Raw genomic sequence first — 24,872 nt, 5'->3', positions numbered from 1 at the left:
TGTGGATACAATGGTGACAAATATATAACTATGATATATCATATTTTAACCTTTTATGATACGAGAAAGGCATGGCACTAAGTGTATTACAAGTAAACAAGCTCAAATATTTTCATCCTTTTATTTTAAAACATTTCCAAAAGGTCCATTTCTCGATAGTGTCACCAAATTTTCAAATAATCTGTTTAGGAAAAGAACATTTAATAATCTCTGCTTTAAGAAGTTTGATAATAATTTATGTGTTTTACTACTAAGCCATCATTTAACTTTGAAATAGACATAAAGATTAGTAGCATCATGTATAAATTGTAGAATAAACTATCTTCCTAGCCTTTAAGATTGTCTTATTTGCATGCATGAATTGATATTTATGTATACTTTTTTAATAAATGCACCAAGAGGCTCTACAACCCATGATAGAGTAGATGTGTATATGTAATGCAAGTATGTACTTAAGTTTAAATGTCAATTAATTAAAAATTAGTAAAAAAAATTAAAAGTGAAAACTTGATGAGTTCAAACATTTAAATGTTGGTTCAATTAATAATAAAAAGTTAAAGTAATAAAAATATAAAAGTGAATTTGTTATATTTTGATTTTGTGAATAGGATTTGTTACAATACCATGGCTTATTACTACGACATACCCAAAAACCATAACTTATTTCACAATCAAAATATTTTATAACTTAACCATGGATATTTACCCCATTTTACGGTGGATATTATTAAATTATAATTTAATTAGGCATTATTACAATAACATGAGCCAATACCATGGCTTACCAATACCAGATGCACAGAAAAACATAACTTATTTCACAATCAAAATATTTTATAACAGTATGAAAATATTCTTAACAATGGATATTCACCCACATTTTACCATGGATATTATTAACTTGTAAATAGACTTTGTTACAACACCATGGGCCAATACCATGGCTTATCAATACCACATGCCCAAGAAACATAACATATTTCACAGTCAAAATATTTTATAACAATATGATAGGCTTCTCAATCATGGATATTAACCTCACTTTTCCATTGATATTATGAATTTTTTACTAGGCTTCATTATAATAGCATGGGCAAATCTCATGGCTTATCAATACCACATGCCAAAAAATCATAACTTATTTCACAATCAAAATATTTTTCAACAATACAACAAGAACCATGGATATTTTCCTCCACTTTTCCATGGATATTATTAACCTGTAAATAGGATTCGTTACCATACCATGGGCCTATACCATTGCTTATCTATACCATGTGCCCAAAAGCCATAACTTATTTCACAATAAAAATATATATATTTTTAATTTAATTTTATAACATTTTTTAATGGAAACTAAAATGAAAATGTTATAATTACTTTTGAGATATATATAAATCCTCTATCCTCTAACTACTAAAAATAATACATAGAAATTAAATTAATATTATAATAAAATTGGACATTAGAATACTTTCATATTTAATGATGTGAAATTTATATAATATAAATAATACTAGTAAGAACCAACATAGATCCATTCTAACTAATGATCCAAGTGATGAGAATAAGAAAAGTGAAGGGGAGAGAAGAGGGGGTGAGAGGGAGGGAGATAGTGATAGAGTTTGAAAGTTAGAGAGAGAGATATGTGGGCATAGATAGAGCAAGGTGGGAGAGAAGGGGGGAGAGAGGAGATAGAGATGGAGTTGCAAGGGGAGAGAGAGGGAACAAAGAAAAAAGATATAAGGGAGAAATTTGGAGAGAGAGATGGTGTGACAAAGGAGGAATGGAGAGAGACTGAGCGAGAGAGGACAGTTGGAGGGAAGAAAGAGAGGAGATAAGGGAAAGAGAGAGAGAGGCAGAGAGGAAATGTGAGTTAGGGAGTGAGGGAGAGAGAGTGATAGATATGGAAAGAGAGTGTGTATGTTTGTGGGTGAGATAGAGAGTGAATAAGAAAGAGACACATAGATACAAATATAGATATTATATAGTTTTATATAACCAACCTATATCCCTCATAACCCCAGATGTGTTAAGCGCCAAGAGGGATTGGGTCTCTTAAGGTGAAAACCTTTTCTCATGTTTTACATTCAAAAAAGAGGTTTCCATCTCGAGAGATTCGATCCCTGTCAGCGCTTGATAGATCCAGGATTAAGATGGATCTAGGCTGGTTATAAAAAAAATAACATATGTGATTATGATAAAATTAATAGCGGTGAATTGTTACATTCTAGGGAACTCAAAGAAAGAACATGGAAAATCTTAAAGATAGAAGCTATCTTAAAGTTTAACAACTTTGGCGAGTCTTACTAGTGCCTAGTATCCAAATATTAAAATGTTTGATGATAATTTTACTAAAGTGTTTAGATTTATAATTATTTTATATTAGACAACATACAATATTGGAAATTTTTAAGCTAAACTAATTTTATACTATAAAATTTGGCCAAATTCTTTTTTAGAAAAATGGAAATTGGAGAATCTTTTTTTTGAAAAAGCATGGAATATTAGCCCACCTACGAATATCAGGCCCTAAAATTTTCCCTCAGTAAGAATCCCTTTCAAACAAATTTAGGACAAACTCACAATATAAGAACTATCTTCTAAATGTGCCATTGCTTTTATTATATGTTATCCAAAAAATATGAAATACAAAAATCTAGGGTTTTCAAGGAATACATGATAATGATGTGATCAATGTTCTACCTACATGTAAAGGGGTTAAGAGAATCTAAGAAAAAATCAAAATTATAGGATGTTTTATATATACAAAAAAAACAAATAGAAGAGAAATTAGGCAAAGAATAGTCAAAACCATGGATGATAATATTGTACCTCTTAGGCTAATAATTATGAATTTATCTATTGGAAACGAACACATTGAAATTCGAATTTGCATAATACACCACATCTATGAAAGTGATCCATTTAATAAGAGTTCGAATGGAACAATATGTTAGCCCATGACATGAAAAATTTGGTGAGATTACATATTAGTAATGAAACAACTTTGAAGAAACTAGGGTAAAATTGCGACATACTATTAACAAATATAATAGTAAACCAACATTAAAAACAACTTATCCATAAATTATGTTAATTTAATTCCCATAAAAACTTCTATCTAGATTGTACTATTAAAATCATTAAAATTATTAATTATTCTAGTAAAAAATGTGATGCCATGAATACCTAAAGCCACATAGATATAAATGGAATTAATTACAAAGCGGAGTTTGACCTAAACCATTTGAGTTAGAAAATGAAAAAATTATCATAAAAGGAGAGGTATCTATTTTTATTTTTATTTTTTATTTTGAAAGAAACTTAGCATCTCTGGTCATAACTAGAATGTAGTGTATTTATGAAAAACTATACTTAGAAGAAAACTATCACTTTTCATTTTTTTCTTTACCTATGTAGGTTGCTCCAATTTTTTTTCTCTGACCATTTAGGTTATATTATAAGATCTGGAGACACCCAATTGGAAAATCAAAATGTTTCCTTTCCTTAACCCACAATGGTATCTATTTACATTTACATATATAAAACCATTTTTCTTTACTTGCATAACATATTCATATTTTAATAATTAACCATATAAATTCTAACTAACAAATGAAGACATATTTTCTTTTGGGCTCATCACAACATATGAGTTAATACGGGAAATACATTTATTGACCCTTCAACCCCGTGCCTCATAATGTTTACATGAATGTATATGATTTATTATCAAGCTTGCATGATGAGTGGTATCTATTCATACAAGGCATATATGTCTTTATGCAAAGGGTTTTGTTCCTTGATCCTTGTTTTTTTAGGTTATAAAGGTTTATAGTGATTCATATGTATCCCTTAGACCAATTGTCTGATAGCTCAACATAGTTCATATAGTAATTAATGTGTGGTGGAGTAGTCCCATCTCATATGCAGCACTGGGACACATTGACAAATCTAATGCTTTGGATTAGGTTTCGTTAAAGGATGTATTAGATTTCTCAGAAAAGGGGTTAGGGTAACAAATTGTCCCATCCTGATACCACCATCTCATTGTGCATTTTCCTCTATGGAGGTTGGGAACTCTACTTATGGTCTCAAAACCTACTATATACCATCTTTTATTTCTAGTTTCCTATCACTCTAATGATGCACAACTTAAAGGCGTTCCAGCTACTTGCATTAGGGTCCATAGCTCTTCATTTCTTCTATGGTGCAATTACAAGAGGTAAAATCATATTTACACATAAATATTTTATCGGATTTTGTTAAATTTGTCTTTATCTATTCATCATGAGACTTGGGGTTCACTGTAACTTCTTCACTACCATTTTTAGGATTATAGTCCTTGATAATGGTGTGGCTTTTTAGTTATTCAATTGTATTTATTCAAATAAAAAAGTGACAACTCTCATCTCCTTAGTCTACACCCATCGTTGTTGAAGCTAAGGAAGTTTCAGTTATAAACTATGAAGAAAGCATGGAGCTTTAATTTCCTTAAGTGTGTTGGCATTATGGTACAGGTGTTGTCCTTGATGGAAAATCACATATATGATAACAAGATGTATCCACAGGTCAGTTCAGAAATGATAAAGTGATGAATGATGGAAGCTCACATTGTAACAGGCCAATTCAGAGGTAACAAAGTAATGACTTAGAAGAATAGGATGATGGGACAAAGGATTATAGATCAGAATCAAGAAATTGAGGAAAGAGAATGTTTTAAGTTGTATATGTTGTTTAACATAGTCCAAGTCACGTATACACGTGGGTACACAGAATAAAAGGTCTGTATACGTATGCACGCAGTTTCACAGAAGGGAAAGCACGTATGGGATGGAAAACTAAGGTTAAAGAATATCAAGGGTTACTTGATGCCATCTAAGAATACTATAGGTTCTAAGCATTTTTTTGGTTCATGGTATTGACAAAGGCTCTAAGTATATAAGGAGGAGAATATAAAGGGCTAAATATGCAAGTGAAAGGGTTTTTCATGAATAGTTATATCTAAAGTATATTTTTTGTTGTAAGGGCTATGGTTATGATATGATCTGAAACATATTGTGCACCCTTAGATACAATGTTGGATCAGGATCATGAGACCTAAAATGACTTATCATTATATGATCTGATAATGGATAGGCTAGACTTGAGTGCTAACACTTTTTTTATTCTTTAAATGCTATGATATGGGTATATCTGAAGTCTTGAAAAGATGTGAAGTTATAAGTCAATATTTGTAGATCTATATGCAGGTTAGCCTTGGTCAAGATACATATACACGTGAATTCGACACTTCCAAGTACCGTATGGAGAGGAAGGGCTTGTTGTTCAGAAATGACTAATCTATCTAATCAGTGCTGCTATTTTACTACTATTTTTCAACGATGTTTTCCTTAGATCTGAAGTTAAACTGATTGTATAAGGAGACTGACTCTGGCTGACTAATTAATTGAGTAAGAAGGGTGATATTTTATGCTATCCATTTAGAACATTGTAATATGACTGTAGATATTTATAATGTCTTTGGTTAGCACAATTTTTGGTTCAGAAGTTGTATGATTCAGTATCTTTAGAGGTATACGCAGGTTGAGTTACAGAAAATAGCGTATACATGTAGGTTTTCCTCATTGAAGTAGCATATAAATTTTGACATGTGATTTTTGAGGTTTTCATTGGTTCTAGTTGTTGATGCAACATTCTAGGTTCAGTTATGCGTACTAGTTATAGTGATCTGACTGTTCCAGATAATTGGTTGAGTTTTGATTAAGTGTCAGTTAATTGGGTTTTTGGTGATTGATTCAATTGTGTTAAGGATTGATGTCAGAAGTTTCAGTCATCAGTTGATTCTGATATTAACGATTGGGTTTCAGTTATGTCAGAGATTAATGATTGCATTTTAGTTATGTCAGAGATTAATGATTGGGTTTTAGTTACGTCAAATATTAATAACTGGGTTTCATTTATGTCAGAGATTGATGATTTGGGTTTTAGTTATGTCATAGATTGATGATTTGGTTCTAGTCATTAATTGATTCAATTGTGTCAAAGATAAATGACAGTGTTGCAATGATGAGTGATAGTTTGAATTTTTATATTGAGCTTCACTATTGATAATGGATCTAGAGTGAAAATTTGATTAAACGTGGCCGGCAATTTGTGATGTGTCGAAGTGGGTGGATCCAATCTGAAAATTTGATGAAACATTGTCCATGGAGGATGCCGAGGGTTGGAGCCTTTAGTGAGGAAGTCCAAGCTTCCCGCTAGTAGTATCTAGTGATTAGATAAGGGGGTTTAAGCTCCCTTCCAATAGCAACTAGAGAACGAGTTAAGGTTGTAGCCTTTTGTAGGTTGGTGCCTGTGTATTGGTACAAGTTTATGCGAGTACAAGAACCAAGGGGTTGTATCTCCCTTCAAGTAGAAGCTGGAGAATGAGTGAAGGTTGTAGGCTTCTGCAAGTGGGTGCCTGTGTACTAGTATGAGTCTGCACAAATACAAGATTGTAACCAACTTTTTCTTTATATTAAAAAGAAGACAGAGACGACAAAAGAAATTGGTTTTCTCCCGCATTGGGTTTCCACTTTAAATCCCAGTGTTTATGTGTGTTTCTTATAGGTGATGGTTAATTTTGTTATTACAGAACATGGTTATTGTTTATCTAATGTTTAATAAAGTTCTGATGCAGTGGCTGAAGACCAACATATGATGAATTAATTCAATCATAAGTTCACTGGATATACACTAATTGTCTTAAGAACAGTCACGTACACATGAAAATTCCTTTCAGTAAAGTCGCGTATAGAAACTTGAATATGAAACGTAAAAAGTTATTGATTTGAAAACACTGATTCACCCCCCTCTCAGCATTTTTCTCAACATAGTGTTATATTTATTGTAATAATGTATACTCTAATTTTTGTTCGCATTTCCTACAAGGTGCAACGGAAAAAATGTTGCAATATCTTGCCTCTTCTATAGGTAATACTTTTACACCGTGGTACTTTGTTCCATCTTCTTGATTTTGTATATATATATATATATCATATTTTGAGCAATAGCTGCTCATATTTTTTACAGATTAAACCTGTAGGCACACTAGATCTGTTATAATAGAAGGGTTCTCATACATCATACATCTACTTAATGCACATATCTCTCTTTCTCTCTCCTCCTTTTCATCTATATCCATATCTCCCTCCATCAATCCTTATTTGTCACTCTATGTCATCCCCGCAAACACGCATGCCCTCTCTCTCCATATATATCTACCACTCCCCCTCCCTTTCTCTATCTCTCTCTTCTTCCCTCTCTCCTCCTTCCATCTTTATATCTATCTCCCTCTATCTCTACTTCTTTGTGTCTCTATCTCAGCCCCGAGACATATGCACTCTATCTCGATATTTATCTGTCTCTCTTTTCCTCCCTCTGCCTCTCACTTTCTCTCTATTCCTCTTTCCTCTCTCTCTTCCCCCCTTCTCTCCTTGTTTCTCTTTCTTACTACTCTCCTCTCTCCCTCACTCTCTCTCCATCTCTCACTTGTCACTCCCCTTCTCTACCCCTTCATATCTCTCTCCTCCTTATCTCATTCTCTCTCTCTTACCTTCTTTCTCTCCCTTTCTCTTCGACCTCACTTTGTCTCTCTCCCTAATCTCACTCTCTCTCTCTCTCTCTCTCTCTCTCTCTCTCTCTCTCCCTCTCTCTCTTTGCATTCCAATATATTAATATCTATTTTAATCAATGCAATCCAACAATATTCACTTAAATAAATGCAATCAATCAGTTCAGTCACACCTAAACTAACACATTAGTTGAAAATTAAGATCATTATTTTATATATATTTTAATGGTATAATGGTCAATATGAGATACATGTGTAATTTCTTTCATATTTAACATGATATCGACATGTGGTAGACAAAAATGTAGTAATCAATTACAAATAGTATATAGTTTCAAGAAGAAACAGTTTAAGTGAGTGAACATTTTATTTAAGATGAAAGTTCAAATATATTATTTAAGGTTGAATTACTATAACACAAAATTCAATGTATGTTGTCAATAATATTTTTTATGCTTACATTAAAACCAATGCACATCATACATCTAGTTAATGTATTTCATACATCTATTTAATGTAAATATATATCCCTCCCTCTCTTTCTCCCCTACCTCTCTCCCCCATATCTCTCACTCTCCTCATCTCTCTCCCACATTTCTTTATCTCTTTTTTCCCTCCTTCTCTCTCTTTGTTTATAATCTACAAAAAAAAATATTGATGCCCAGACTTGACAAAATATAAACTTTTACTTGGAAAAAAATTTATAAATAATTTAGAAGGTATTTAGAATAATAGGAATGATTTAGACAAAAAATTTAACAAACATATGATAAGCATCCAAACTACTTGCACAATGAATTCTCTCAGAGGAAAATGATAGTTTTATTAATTTGATAGAGAGAGATACAAGAACAATAAAACATAGGAACCTGGTTCATCTGCAAAATATAAATATTGATGCTCAAGATCCGTAATTCTTATTTCAGGCACTAGAATGACTATCTAAGTAGGCCTCCGCCCCATCAAGGATAATGCTATGTTCCAAAGGTGTAGACTAGAAATAAGCTCTTGGTCTTGGAAATCTATATTCTCACTCTGCCAAATCAATAGAGAATAGCGTTCAACTACTATTCTACTAATAATTAACCAATCCCCTAGTTTGTGAGTATACTTGATTCAACAATCACTAAATAATTGATAACAATTCCTACCAAAGTGAAGAACATGATCTTTATTCTTCCATGCCAATAATGTCCAATCTGATACCGTGATTTTACCTCTAGTAAGGTATTATACCATATCATAACATAATCATCCATAGCTCAAAATTGAGTTTCATCCTACTCAAAATTGATTTAATCCAGATCTAAAAGAAACCATTTGTAAGTGTGCACAAGAAAAGGAGAAATATACCCATTGAAGGGATAAACAACTTTGACTCGTCTGATTCTGCAAGATCGATGGATCTATGAGATATTTTCCCACAGAATAATAGATGATGTTCTGTCGATTATGAAGCAATCAACCCAAAAATAATTAATATGATAACAAGAATAATTTGACCAAATCACAAGGATATTGTGTCCATAAATTAATGGAATTGAACCACATTTAATTTTCCAAATTTCCATTTATGAGACGAGTAATCACACTCCCGGAATTTAAATAAATTATGATCTGGTAGTGCGTTTCAGAAAAGGGAGGAATAATAAATTTGATCCTCTTTAATTTATATTCAGATCTAAGGTTTTTCGTTATCTTAGAATAAATTTAATAAGAGATTGAATTAAAAGAATTTTTTAATATCCCAAGTTTGTAAATTTAAAAACCATTTTCAAACACGGTCCTTAAGCAAGACACTAAATCCGTGATAAATGATAATGAATCGTTGCTTTCCAAGTTTGATAGATTTGGATAGGTCAATGGAGATCTTGTCCAACTAAAATTTTCAACCTAAGGGATGAAATAAATAGACCTTTAGAATAGATGGATTCAACCTCAAATAATTTCTCTGCCCCAATAAATTTACCCATATTGAAAGAGAGCAACTCAATTCAAATATCTCAAACTACTCTACCTCTTTAATTAAGCATGATCTTCATTCCGCTCGAGAGAGATTGATAAATTACGTCATTTTAATTTGGTTCTTGGGCTTCAAAGTGAAAATAAAGTTTCCTAGATTATAACCTTGAAGCTGATAATTTTCATTTGGTTGGATGATGAATGCAATTTGCCAAATCTGATCTGGACTATGGAAATTTATTCTTATGCAAATAAACCTATGATCTTGTCCTCTTGATGAAATAGTAAATCGTAGAAATTAATTTGTCTCTAGCACTATAAAGGATCACCTGAAACAATAAAGTGTTAAAAAAATAAACCCCTACAATAAGCAACTAGGGTGCTCGTGGGTTAACCACTGAGATAAACATTGTCTAACTAGGGTGACTATGGAATATCATCAAAACTAACTTGAGAGTCTTTAGAAACCCCCCATCCAAAATCGATTGAGCTTCAACACAACGACGATAAGAAAAAATAAGATAGATGATGAGAGAATGAATCCCTTTCTCCTTTTATAGAAATTTGTTGGGCCTTCTCCAACATTCTAGATTTCTCTCCTTTTATTATTTTAATAAATAACATACTTTTGTGCCCTTTTTAATCAATAATAATTTTCCTCCTTATTTTATTTATAATATTATTATTAGAATGAGTTCAACAAAACTCATTTCATCCCCTACACAATTTTCCCTCTTTCTTAGACTAAATGGAATACTTAGGCAAGCTAAGACAATGTCATTGAGCTTGAGAAAGAGGGAAAACTACAACCTTCCCTCCCCAAAATTACTTTTCATCAAGAAATGCCTTCACATGCTCCCTTGTCACAAATTGATCCAAACTAATTCTATGGTCCCACATGTGTCACTGAGCCACTTTTGACCACTATACACTCCCATCATGGATGAATGTCATGACACTGGGGTCCCATGCTAATGTCAAGAAAAGACTGTTATGTTGATGTTGTGCCTTTGGTCATAAGTAACTATCCAATGTGGTCATAATGAATCCTCCTTGCGAGTCTATAACTAGACTTTATCCTAGGTAATAATACGGGACATTTACATCATGGCATGGTGCAGGCCCCAGTGATTCCCCATGTTTAAACCCTGGTAATTTGTTACCTCTTCTTTCTTGTGTATATATATTTTATATTGTGAGGAAAAACTACTCATATTTTTTATAGATTAAACTCGTAGGTACACTAGCTCTGTTACAATGGAAGGGTTCCCATACATCATACATCTAATTAATTACATCTCTCCCTTTCCCTCTCCCCTTCATCATCTATATGTATATCTCCCTCTATTTGTCCTTTTTTGTCACTCTATGTCACCCTCACACACACATTCCCTCTCTCTCCATATATATTGACCTCTCCCTCCCTCCCTTGCTTTGTCTCACTCTTCTTCCCTCTCTCCTTCTTCCATCTATATATCTATCCCCCTCCATCTCTCATTCTTTGTATCTCTATCTCACCCCTAAAACATACTCACTCTATTTCCATATTTATCTATCACTCTCTCCCTCTCTCTCTCTCTCTCTCTCTCTCCCCCCTTCTCTCCATGTTTCTCTTCCTTGCCACTCTCCCATCTCCCTCATTTTCTCTCCATATCTCACTTGTCACTCTTCTTCTCTACCCCTTTAACTTCATATTTATCTCCCTCCTCTCCTTCTCTCTCTCTTTCTTTCTTTCTCTCCCTTTCTCTCTCACCTCATCTCTGTCTCTCTCCCTATCTCTCTCTCTCTCTATGAATTCCAATCCATTAATATATATTGAAATCAATGCAATCCAACAATATTCACTTAATTCAATGGAATCAATCAATTCAGTGACGTGTAAACTAACGGATTAGTTGAAAACTAAGATCATTATTTTATATATATTTTAATTATATAATGGTCAATATGAGATAAATGTGTAATTTCTTTCATATTCAACATGATATTGACATGTGGTACATGAAAAAGTAGTAATCAATTACAAATAGTATATAGTTTCAAGAAGAAAACATTTCAAGTGAGTGAACATTTTATTTAAGATGAAAATTCAAATATGTTATTTATGGTGGAATTACTATAACACAAAATTCAATGTATGTTGTCAATAATATTTTTATGCTTACACTAAAATTAATGCACATCATAAAACTAGTTAATGTATTTCATCCATCTACTTAATGTAAATATATCTCCCTCCCTCTCTCTTTCTCTCTCTCCCCCTACCTCTCTGCCCCATATCTATCACTCTCCCACTCTCTTTCTCCCACATCTCTTTATCTCTCTTTGCCCCTCCTTATCTCTCTTTGTTTATAATCAACCAACACGGATTTATGCCTAGAATTGAAAAAAATTAAACCTTAACTCCACTTAGTTCTTTCACAAACAATTTATAAATAATTTACAAAGTATTTAGAATAGTAGGAATGATTTAATGAAAACTTTTAACAAACATATCATAAGCATCCTAACTACTTGCACAGTCAACTTTCGAAGAGGAAAATGATAGTTTTATTAATTTGATAGAGAGAGATACAAGCACAATAAAACTTAGGAACCTGATTCATCTCCCACATACAAATATTGATGCTCCAGATGCGTAAATGTTATTTCAAGAACTAGAATGACTGCCTAAATAGCTCTCGGCCCCGTGAATGATAATGTTCTGTTTCAAAGGTGTAGACCAAGAATAGGCTCTTGGTCTTAGAACTCTAGATTCTCAGTCTTCCAAACCAATAGAGAATATTGATCAACTACTAGTTCTAGTAATTATTAACTAATCCCCTAGTTTGTGATTATAATTGATTCAACAATCACTAATTAATTGATATAAAAGAATTTGTACCAATGTGAATACCATGATCTGTGTTCTGCCATGCCAACAATGTGCAATCAGCTACTGTGATTTTACCTCTAGTAAATTATTTCCCCGTATCATAACATAATCATATATAGGTTCCAAGGGAGTTTCATTGTACTCAAAATTTATTTAATCCAGCTCTAAAAGAAACCTTCTGTAAGTGTGCACATGAAAAGGAGAAATATACCAATCGAGAGGATAAACGAATTTCACTCCTCTGATTCTGAAAGATCTATGGATCTATGAGATATTTTCCCATTGAATAATAGATCACGTTCTACCGATTATGAAACAATAAACCCAAAAATAATTAATATGCTAATCAGAATAATTTTGACCAAATCAAAAGGATATTGTGTCTAAATTTTTGTCTAGAAATCAATGGAATTGAACCACATTCAATTTTCGTTCTACCGATTATGAAACAATAAACCCAAAAATAATTAATATGCTAATCAGAATAATTTTGACCAAATCAAAAGGATATTTTGTCTAAATTTTTGTCTAGAAATCAATGGAATTGAACCACATTCAATTTTCAAAATGTCCATTTATGAGATGAGGAATCAGGCCACCAAAATTCAAAGCAATGATGATCCGCTAGTGCGCTTCATAAAAGCGAGGAATAATAAATGCAATCCTCTTTAATTTATATTCAGATCTGTGGTCATTACCTTAGAATAAATTCCATAAGAGATTGGATTAAAATAATTTATTTAATATCCCAAGTCTGTAAATTTGAAAACCATTTTCAAGCTCAGTCCTTCAGCAAGAGACTCAATCTATTAGAAATGATGATGAATCGTTGCTTTCCAAGTTCGATAGATTTGGATAGATGAATGGAGATATTATCCAACTGAAATTTTCAACCTCCGAGATGAAAATAAATATACCTTTAGAATGGATGGATTCAACCTCAAATAAATAATTTGTATGACCCAATAAATTTACCCTTCACATTTGAGGTATTGAAAGAGAGCAACTCAATTCAAATCTCTCAAATTACTCTACCTCTTTAATTAAGCACGATCTTCATTCTGCTCCATAGGGATTGAGATATTACGTGCTTCTAATTTGGGATCTTAGGATTTAAAGTGAAAATAAACTGTCCCAGATTATAACCTTGTAACTGGTAATTCTCATTTGGTTGGATGACGAATGCAGTTTGCCAGATCTAATCTGGACTATGGAAATTTCTTTTTATGCAAAAAAAACCGATGATAGTGTCCTCTTGATGAAATAGTAAACCCTAGAAATTAATTTGTCTCCAACACTATAATTGATCACCTGAAACAATAAAATATTAGGAAAAAAATTTCCTACAATAGCTAACTATGGTGGTTGTAAGTGAACCCCCGAAATCAATAATGTCTAGCTAGAGTGACTATGGAATATCATCAAAACTAACTTGAGAGTCCTTAGAAACCCTCCATCTAAACTTGCTTGAGCTTCAACACAACCACAATAAGAAAACATAATACAGATTATGAGAGAATGAATCCCTTTCTTTTTTTATAACAATTTTTTGGGTCTTCTCCAACATTGTAGTTTTCTCTCCTTTTATTATTTTATTAACGAGATATGTTTGCACCCTTTTCAATGAATAACAATCTGTCCCATTATTTTATTTGTAATATTATTATTAGAATGAGGTAAAAAAAACCTCACTTCATATCCAAGACAATTTTTCCTCTTGCTTAGACTAAATAGAACAATTAGGTAAGAGAAGACAATTTCATTGAGCTTGAGAAAGAGGGGGAGTTACAATCTTCCCTCCCCCAAATTCCTTCTCATCGAGAAATGCCTTCACATGCTCGCTCATCACAAGCTGATCCAAACTAATTATGTGGTCCCACAGGTGTCGTCAATCCACTTTTGACCACGATACTCTCCCAACATGGATGAATTGCATGACATTAGGATCTTATTCTAATATCAAGAAAAGACTGCCATGTTGATGTTATGCCTCTGGTCATAAATAAATATCCAATGTGGTCATAATGAATCCTCCTTTCCATTCTATAACTAGAAATGATCCTAGGCAATAATAAGGAACATTTGCATCACTGCATGGTGAAGTCCCCAATGATCTGCCACGTTTCAATCCCAAAATCAACTAGATGACCTGTTTCCAAATGCTTTCTCATATTGAATTGGAGTGATTTATCAACCAACTATATCGCTAGATTCCATAGCCAACTCAGATTTTCATGACTCCCAATATCGGCTAGTTGTTATTGTGTAATACTAATATCTGTTACAATCCGTTTGTGCCTCTCCTCCAATCCTTGTATAAAATAAAAATATGAATTCCATGTGCTAATAATTAGTCTAGTACATGTTTAGCATCTTGTTCCTACCATATCATGCAGATGAACTCGTTGCCCACTCATATGATGATGCACCGTAATACTGATTGAATTCTAGACACCCCCTGGTTAAAGAGGTTTACCATATGTTATACCTCATTCTCTAGTAATACCTCTTAGTGTCTTGTCCAAGGTGTACCATGTATCTCGTTGAGTTTGACCCTAAGGGGGGACCATACATTATCTCTGCATTAAGTCAACGCATATCCAAGCCAATATCTATCAACCTATGCATAGGTCATATCCCTGACACCCTTGTCACGAAATTTTCTTGGAGGTAATACTACAATATTTTCATGTGTCATTTCGTACTTAACTAAACGTAACCATGTATCCATGTACTCTATCCACTCAATATCTCCCTGTTGCATGGATACCTCCATATTGTGTGATGATGTGACCTATGGTGGATATGTATGCATCCCATTTATCACCACCTTTCTTTTGTCCCATCTTGTCAATTTTAACTCCATTGCCTTATATTCGATGGCATGACACACTATAGTTATTAATTACTAGACCCCAAATACTATGTCTGTGTCAGGATCATCAAACATAAATAAATCATCATTGATATTACAATTTCCTAATGGCAGCTTCATCTTGGGAGCTATCTTGGTGCACTTCATATATCATTTTCCTAGTATAACCATGGAAAACCCCTCGATCTTCTTGGTAACTAAACCCCTCATGGATACTAGGCCAACAATAATGAAATTGTGTGAAGATTCTTTATCAATTAATGTTGTGACCTTCTATCCTTGAATGGTGCCTCGTGGTTTCTCATTCTCTATCCCCCATAGCTCCTCCTCCTATGGCTCTCCCTATGCATCCTCCTCACCTTCGATATCCGGGAGACTTCAATATAGTGATCCTTCCCTTTTATTATGCATCGATGCTCTAGCACCCATGGTTCTCTTAGGAGAATCAAAACCTCCTCCTTCTAAACTCCCTTCTAGTGTCATCATCCATTTAGCTATTCTATGACCACTCCTTCTGGAGTTTCCTGATCACTTTTCCCTTTTGTGGAAAGGATGGTTTGGGAGGTAATTTGATCTTTGGTATTTTGTCTTGCATATCCCTTTTCTTGCTAATTTCATCTTGCAAGGTTGTCGAATTGTAGGCTCTTACCCACCCACTTAAGGGTTCTAACGGACCTTTTATGAAAAACATAACTATCTAAGCTATTGAAAAGTCAGTGAGAATCACAAATAATCTCTAAAAGTCAATTATATAGGCTTCGACACTTGTTCTCTGTCGAATATAAACTAAATCTCTAAAGTGCAACTCAGGGTCCTTGTTTTCGAATCTCTCTATTAGCCTTTGTGTGAGCTATATATAAAAAGTGATTCCAAGATTCCCTAGTGCGATAATTCCATGTTTTCAGCATTCATGTGCTTCTCCATCAAGATATAGAGTGACATATTCGAAGGGATCCATCTCATGCATGGGGTTAAGCTATAAATACATATTCAATTTCTACACACATGACCTAGTGGAACATTTTGTTGAACCATCAAAATAGGGGAGAGTTATCTTCCTTGTACCCTTCTGCAGATCCTAGTTTGGCTTAGAACCCCCATACGTTCTTACATTCCTTTGTTTCTTACTCATCATAAAATAATAATCATTTATAGTCAAGGTCACCTTTACATCAGGAGGTAATTTCTTGTACACTCTCATCCAAAATGTGATTGTTCCTGCTATGTGTGAGAGAGCTTCCTTCTCTGTAGTGAAATCATCTAAAAATGGTGGCATATCTAGCTTTCTTCCATAAATATGCAGGCCATTCTGGGGATTGGTACAAGCATGTATATGTTTTCCCACATTGGAATGTAAGCTACCATCTCCATTATTGGTGTACTAGTAAGAATTCCCAAGCTGCGTTCGGGACATTTTTCTAACAAGCTACATGATTTCTTCTTGAGTTTAGGTGATCCTATGAAGAAAATTTCAAGTCTTGAATCATCTTGGTCCCCAATTAGTTCTTCGTTCTCTTTGTGTACTTGTCCTTAAGGAACGACGTCCAAATCTTCTTTAGTGTTGTATCTTCTTCCTTGGCTTTTGACTTTCTACCACTTCCAACCAATACAAATGTCCCTTGATGTCCCTATGATTTTTCTTGGAATTACATCCCACATATGGCTAAGAAATTTTCTCTGATACCATTTTAATGCACCAATAATGTTTTTTTCCTAGCCTTGACAAAATTTAAACCTTAACTCCATCTCTTTGAAAAGTAATTTGTAAACAATTCATAAAGCATTTGAGACATTAGGAATGATTCAATGAAATTTTTTAACTAACATATCATAAGCACTAAAACTACACAGACAATGAATTCTCTTAGAGGAAAAAGATAAATTTTATTAATTTGATAAAGAGAGATACATGCACACTGAAACATAAGAACATGATTCATCTCCAGAATACAAACAATGATGCTGTAGGTGGATTAATGTTATCTTGGCCATGAGATTGATTGTCTAAACAATGTCTCAGGCCCGTCAAAGATAATTCTCTGTTCCACAGGTGTATCCCACGAATAATTAATTGACCTTCCAAGTCTATATGTTTGATCTTCAAAGCCAATAGAGAATAATGTCCAAATACTCATTCTACCAATTATTAACCAATATTGAAGTCTGTGAGTATACTTTTTTTAGTAATTATTGATTAATATATAGAGAAGGGTTCATGCCAAAGTGAAGAACATGATCTTTGTTGTTGCATAACAATAATGTCTAATTGACTATTGTGAATTGGCCTCTAGCAAATCATTTTCCTAGATAAAAAAAAATCACACATAGGTGACAAGGGAGTTTCATCCTACTCAAAATTGATTTGGCACAAATCTAAGAAAAACCTTATATCTATAAGTTTACATAAGAAAAGGAGAAATATATGGAGCCATGGAATAAATGACTTTACTCCTTCTATTCTCCAATATTGATGGATCAATGAGAAATCTTACCAAATAATAATTGATCTCGTTATACCAATATGAAGGAATAAAACGATAATTAAATCATTTTCTAACAAGAATAATTTTGAATAGATCATACAAAAGTTTTCTAAATTTGTGTCTAGAAATTAATGAAATTTAACCACTTGCAATTTTCCAAACCTTTGTTTACTATATGAGGAATCATGCCCCCAAACTTCATAGCAAGCATGATATGCTAGTGTAGAAAGGAAAAGGGAGGAATAAGAAATTCTATAATTTTCAATTTATACTCATATCTACTATTTTTCATTCTCAAAGAAGCAATTCAATAAGAGATTGGATTAGTAGAATTTGTTTAATATCCTAAGTCTTGCAATTTGGAAACTGTTGTCAAACTCAGCTCAGAAATAAGAGAATCAATCTATCAGAAATGATGATGGTTCATCACTTTCGAGGTTTGATAGATTAAGATAGATCGATGAATATATTGTCCAATTGAAATTTTTAGCCTGCTAGATGCAAATAAATCAACATTTAGAATAAATATTCAACTTTAAATAATCTGTATACCCTAATAAATTTACATTTTATATATGAGCTACTGAAAGAGAGAAACTTGATCTAGAACTCTAAGATTACTAAACCTCTTTAATTAAACCTAATATTTTTTCTACTCCAGAGAGATCTAGGTATTATGTCCTTCAAAATTGGGATGTCATGCTTCAAAGAGAAAACAAAATTTCCCAAATTATAACCTTAAAACTGATAATTTTCGTTTGGTCGGATGAGTGCAATTGGACAAATATAATCTCAACAATTGAAATTTCTTATTATGCAAAGAAACATTTGGTCTTATCCTCTTGATGCAATATTAAGTCCCAGCCATTAGTTTGTCTCTTGCACTACAAGGGATCACTTGAAACAATACAATGTTAGGAAAAAAAATTCCTACAATAGGCAACTAGGGTGGTCATGCGTGAACCATAAAAATCAACAATGCCTAACTAGGGTGACAATGGAAGATCACTGAAACTAGCTTGAGAATCTCCAGAAACCCTCAATCTAAAACTCACTTGAGCTTCAACAAAACCACAATAAGAAAACATAACATAGAATGATGAGAGAATGACTCCCTTTCTCCTTTCATAAAAATTTTGTTGGCCTTCTCCAACCTTGTATATTTCTCTCCTTTTATTATTTTATTGATGATACACTTTTCCCCCTTTTCAATCAATAATTATTTACCCCTTTATTTTATTTATAATAGTATTATTAGAATGAGATGGGAAAAATGCAATCCCCAAGATAATTTTCCCTCTTGCTTAGCCTAAAGGCAACAATTAGGCAAGTGGAGACAATGTCATTGCATTGTCTCTCTATTCTTCCCTCTCTCTCCCCTTACCATATGTTTCTATGTCTCCCTCTATATCTCCTTCTATGTATCTCTATCTTACACCCCTTAACACATATACACTATTTATCTCCATATCTGTCTATCTCTCCCTATGTCCCTCTCCCTCCCTCTCTCTTCTTCCCTTTTTCTCCCTTCATCTATATCTCTATCTCCCTTCATCTCCACTTCTTTGTCTCTCTATCTCACCCCGAAAACAAACACACTCTTTATCCAGATATAACTATCTCTCTCTCCCTCCATATTACTCTCCCCCTCTCTCTTCCCCTTATCTCCCTCTCTCTCTTTCCTCCCACTCTCCTCTCTCCTCCCCTTTCTCTCCACCTTTTTCTCTCTATATCTTTCTTCTTTCCCCACTCTCTCTTCTCCTCCAACTGCATATCTATCTCCCTCCCTCTCTCGTTCTCCCTCTTGAGTCTGTCTCTCTCCCTTTCCCTCCCACCTCCCTGTGCCTCTCTCCCCCTCCCCCTGCCATCTAATCCATTAATATATACTAGAATCATTGTAATCCAATAATATTAACGTAAATAAAAGAAATCAATTAAATCAATCACACTTAAAGTAATGGAATAGTTGAAAATTAAGATCACTATTTTCTATACATTTTAATAGTATAAGATACATGAGTAATTCCTTTCCTTCTATATTCCACTTGATATTTACATGTGACGTATTAAAAAATAGTATCAAAATATAAAAATCATTCATATTATCAAATTTTGATTAGTTTAAAAATATAATAAATTCATAATTAAAACTTTACAAATTATAATGCTCTCTAATTTTATTTTTTTGACTTAAAAATAATAATGGTAAAGATTAATAAATTCATGACCTATTTTATATATATTTAAAAACATAATTTCTACACCATTTAAAAGATAAATGCTTCCACAAAACAAAATTAAGGTGGTATACAAAGTAAAAGAATTTATAGGTAAAATAAAATTGTGGGTAAAAGAGCAAAAACATTTTACTATCTTACTTCGGGTATTAGACTTAGAAGGGCAGAAGTCATGGTTTTGCTTGCAGTGCCACTACATTGAGATACATTCTTTATTGCTAGAGAAATTTCGTAGCATAGATACAAAACTAAAATACTAACTTCCGATATATTTCTTAACTAGATCCCAGATTACCAATGATATATGCTCCATATTACTTATAAAGATAATCAATTTATAAGAAAGTGTATAATTGAATTTATAAGAAAGTGTATAATTGTATAGACATTGTACGTGTGATTCTCAATCTTGGAATTTCATTATTATACAATTATATCAATATATGGAATTGAATTCCCTCGCACAAGATAATAAACAATTTGAAAAAATTCATTAGTCATCAAAATAACTTTGCTTTCATTTTAAAGCAAAATCGAATAGAATTTGAAAAATAGTTGCACCCTTGTTCCAAAGGCTGAGGAGTTTTTCCCTAATGTCTATGAAATATAATTTAATCTCAATTTCTATTCATGATGTTGCACTAAATCTGTGGGCCGAATATAAATTAAAAGCAATTTTATTTTAAAGGTAAACATAAAGGGTGAGAAGCATATATAGCCAAAGAATCGTTATCTCAATAGTAATTATTAATCTTGCACTAAAAGCTAAAATGTAAATGTTGTTTACTTTGGTATTAATAGAATCAAATCACTTTGTTATCCATGAACTTGGATAAATAATCCAATAGGTAATATATTTTATTATTAGATCCATATTCTATGAATGAAAAAAATTGTACATTTGCTTTTGTGATCGTATATATGTGTTTTTCTTGTCATTAATTATTACAAATTGCGCTGACACATATATTTTTAAATATTTTTAATATAAGGTTAGGTATATATCTTTTAGGTATATATTTAGTATTAGAAGAGACACATTAAAAAAAAATGTAATATTATATAATAATATTTTTTTGATAGTTGTAAAGAATGTCGATACAATAACGTAAACTAGTAATTGTCCCAAAAGGTGCAAAGAGAGGCTGATAGAAATGTTAAATTGAACGAATTGTATTTTGGTTCAAAACAATAAATATTATAATAATTCAACCATTCAAACTAAACCTAGTCAACAAATTGCCCAAAATAAAATAAATCCTTAATCAAAATTATACAAATTATTATTCTTTGTTTCTACCATTCCATTACAACTCTACCACATATATAAAGATACACAAAGTAAAGTATTGAAACATGAATATATTCTCATAATAACTTTTAGTTATGAAAATCCATTTCAAAACCCATTGTAAACCATTCCATTGCGACGTTGTCACATATCATAACCCATCCCATTGTATACCATTCCATTACAACTCTACCACATATATAAAGATACACAAAGTAAAGTATTGAAACTGCCGAGTATTATCACCACTCTAACCGACTTAGTTATCATCTTGAAGTTTGGTCCCTCAACGCTTTGAAAAACGAGGCATGGATGGGTAGGGTTTAGGGGTCTCTACCGCGCCAAATTGGGTGTGGTGATGATTTCCAAAAAGATTAAAAACAGAAAAGTAAGTAAGAGGAAATCAAAACGACTGCTTACTAAACTAATCTCCTTGCCGGTAACCTCTCGGTCATCTTTGGCAGGTAATCACCCTATGCAAACATGGTGACAACGCAGCAAGACTATCTATGGTCACAGAAAGTCGGTTCCCTAGTGTTCAAGGTGGCAGTGGATTGTTGCTCTCCTTAGTGCAAGGGAGGAGAATACGAAAATGACAATGGTGGATCAACAAGAGTGGTGGCGTAATGAGGAGGTTCATTTAAAAAAATGAAAATTAACGCAGAATGTCGTTCATGATTCTAGTGTCCGCGTACCATGGGTACAGGCTATCCTTATTGCACTTCTAGTTTCTTATTTATTCTCGTTTTGTTCTTATTTATTCTAGTTTTGTTTTTTCATGAATCTACACTTAGAAGGGTAATATCTTGTACAGGAGTGATTCGTTGTTTGGAGAAAGTTTCATAAGATTATTTGTTGAAGGAAGGTTTAGAATTTTTTTAGAGCATTCCCAGTTTTGGATTATGGCAACTGCAGAATAAATCGCATTATTATAGTGCACAGGTCTACAACTGCACAAAATCCATGGGAATTAACCTCATAAAATCCACCCATAACCAGTTTGACCAAAGTTTTTTAACAAACAGATCAAACAATAACCCACATGACCTCCAAATCCACGGTGTGAACCCTGGTGCCTAATAATAATCATGGAGTTATGTTTGGTCCTTCGGCTTTAAAATCCAACAATACTCAGAGTCTATGGATATTGTTCTCATACAATTTATCTACCCACTCACAAATATTAGACCACAATCCACAAACAAATAAACCAAACTGTTTCATGGAAAGAATCAAACAGTCCATTTGTAACATCCCAAAGCAAAAACCCCATTTCACCACTCAGCTTTCCAAAATCTTTTTCAATAAATTGCTGACAAAAAAATTGAACGCTTACCTTCAATGCATCGTAAGATCTGTTCACGTTTTTCATCCTGTAACTCAAACCTCAAAAACGATAACAAATTCAATCTAGCTTGCATAAAAAGCAAAAGCTCAGCGGGCGCTTACATTGAAGTTACATATGAAATAGAGTTTCCACACAGGGTCGAATTGTAGTCGCCGCCTAAAAGAAAAAAAAGATGCCTTGGCAATTGCGAGAGGATCTAGTTTATTGTAAACCAAGAAACTGCCTTGGCACATTTCACTGAAGAGATCTTTGTCCATATATTTGGATTTGCAAGCACAATCAGCTTGGGACTGCACATGCCCATTTTTCTTTTGAGATTTTGGCTCCCATGTTACTTTGAGCTTTATTTCTATCGGATTTTCTGCAACTATTTTTAGTTATTTCTATATTTTGCAATATGATGCCATTTTGAATACAAAGACGTGCAGGTTGAATTGTAAGTTGTAGTGACCACAGCAGACCTCCAAGAAAAATAGATTATTTATTCCAGATTTCTTTCATCGAACTAAATCAGAATGTTTTATATAAATTTGATTCCCAGACAGTTAAAATAGGAAAGATACAGACACAGCCGTAAATAGCTATTATTTCCAATACGCCGAGACTCTGTAACTGAGAAAATCATTCGAATAAGAGGTAATCTTCAGAAAAAAAACAAGCGAACAGTCTAGGAAAAAAACAACTAAAATGAATATATGATCGAGGGATGTTTGACAGATCTCAATAGGAGAATTTTCTGCAACTATTTTTAGTTATTTCTATATTTTGCAATATGATGCCATTTTGAATACAAAGACAAGCAGGTTGAATTGTAAGTTGTAGTGACCACAGTAGATGTCCAAGAAAAATAGGTTATATTCCATATTTCTTTCATCGAACTAAATCATAATGTTTTATATAAATTTGATTCCTGGATAGTTAAAATAGGAAAGATATAGACAGAGTCCTAAATAGTTGTTATTTCCAATACGTCGGGACTCTGTAAAATGAATATAGACAGAGTCCTAAATAGTTGTTATTTCCAATACGTCGGGACTCTGTAAAACGAAAATTCCAAGAAAAAATACAACTAAAATGAATATATGATCGAGGGATGCTTGGTAGATGTCAATAGGAGAATGAAAGGTTGACAACGAAAGTGAGTGCATAGGAAGGCCTATCGACCTAATTATCATTAATAGTTTTTAATATTTAAAAATAAAATTAAAAACATCTTAAATGGAGCACACGTAAATAATACATATCTATTATTTCATAGATTAAAGAGAATTCATTATGAATAAGACAAAAAACATAAATAATATATTTCTATTATTTTATAGATTAAACATAATGTATCATGAATAAGACAAAGCATAACATGAGTAATTAATATATATATATTTTTTAAGGTCACGGCCAACCCAGGCACCAAATTGGTGTATGAGACCCCCTTATTTGTGGGACAAGGGACCCACCTCCAAGTAGCAATTTCACTGCTAAGTCTACAAAGGCATACATACTCAACCCCCCTCTAGTTTTGAACCTGTGACCTCTTAGGAGGAAACACATGCTCTTAACCATTAGACCCACTCAAACTGTATATATATTAATATTAATATTAATATTAAATTAGATTAAATAAAATGCAACTTAAATATAATATTTTATATATGAATAAAGAATAAAATATATATGAATTATAATTATATTCGTAATATATATACCCTTTTTTCCTTCAGTAAGTGAATGTCACATCTTTGACGAAATTAAGCAATATTATATCTCTACAAAAAGATACAACAAAAAGATTTTTTTAGATTTTGAAGAAAATATCTATTTTTATTTTGGGAAGTTTTATTATTTTTATTATTGGGGAGTGGATTTATGACAATTTAATATTAAGTTTCATGATTTATATAAGATTTTATAATATGATCATATCCCATGTAAAGTTTTTATAATTTCATTTTTATTTTTTTTTAAATTAGGAAAAAAAATATTTACGCCATAAGGCGTTATTCTTTGAAAACAACTTTCCTGGTTATGCCGTAAGGCGTTATTCTTTGAAAACAACTTTCCTGGGTGACACCGTGTACTTTGGGGAGCCGTCCATACTGTGTGTTAGACGATTAAAGTATTTTCTTCCATCAGATCGATGAAGGTAGTTATAGGTATATCTGGAAGGCCGGCTTGGTAGTTAT

The sequence above is a fragment of the Pinus tabuliformis genome, chromosome 7 (assembly GCF_031772625.1).
Source record: "Pinus tabuliformis cultivar Carrire ecotype Pingquan chromosome 7, CPIR1, whole genome shotgun sequence".
Taxonomy (NCBI): domain Eukaryota; kingdom Viridiplantae; phylum Streptophyta; class Pinopsida; order Pinales; family Pinaceae; genus Pinus; species Pinus tabuliformis.
This window is presented reverse-complemented; position numbering follows the sequence as displayed.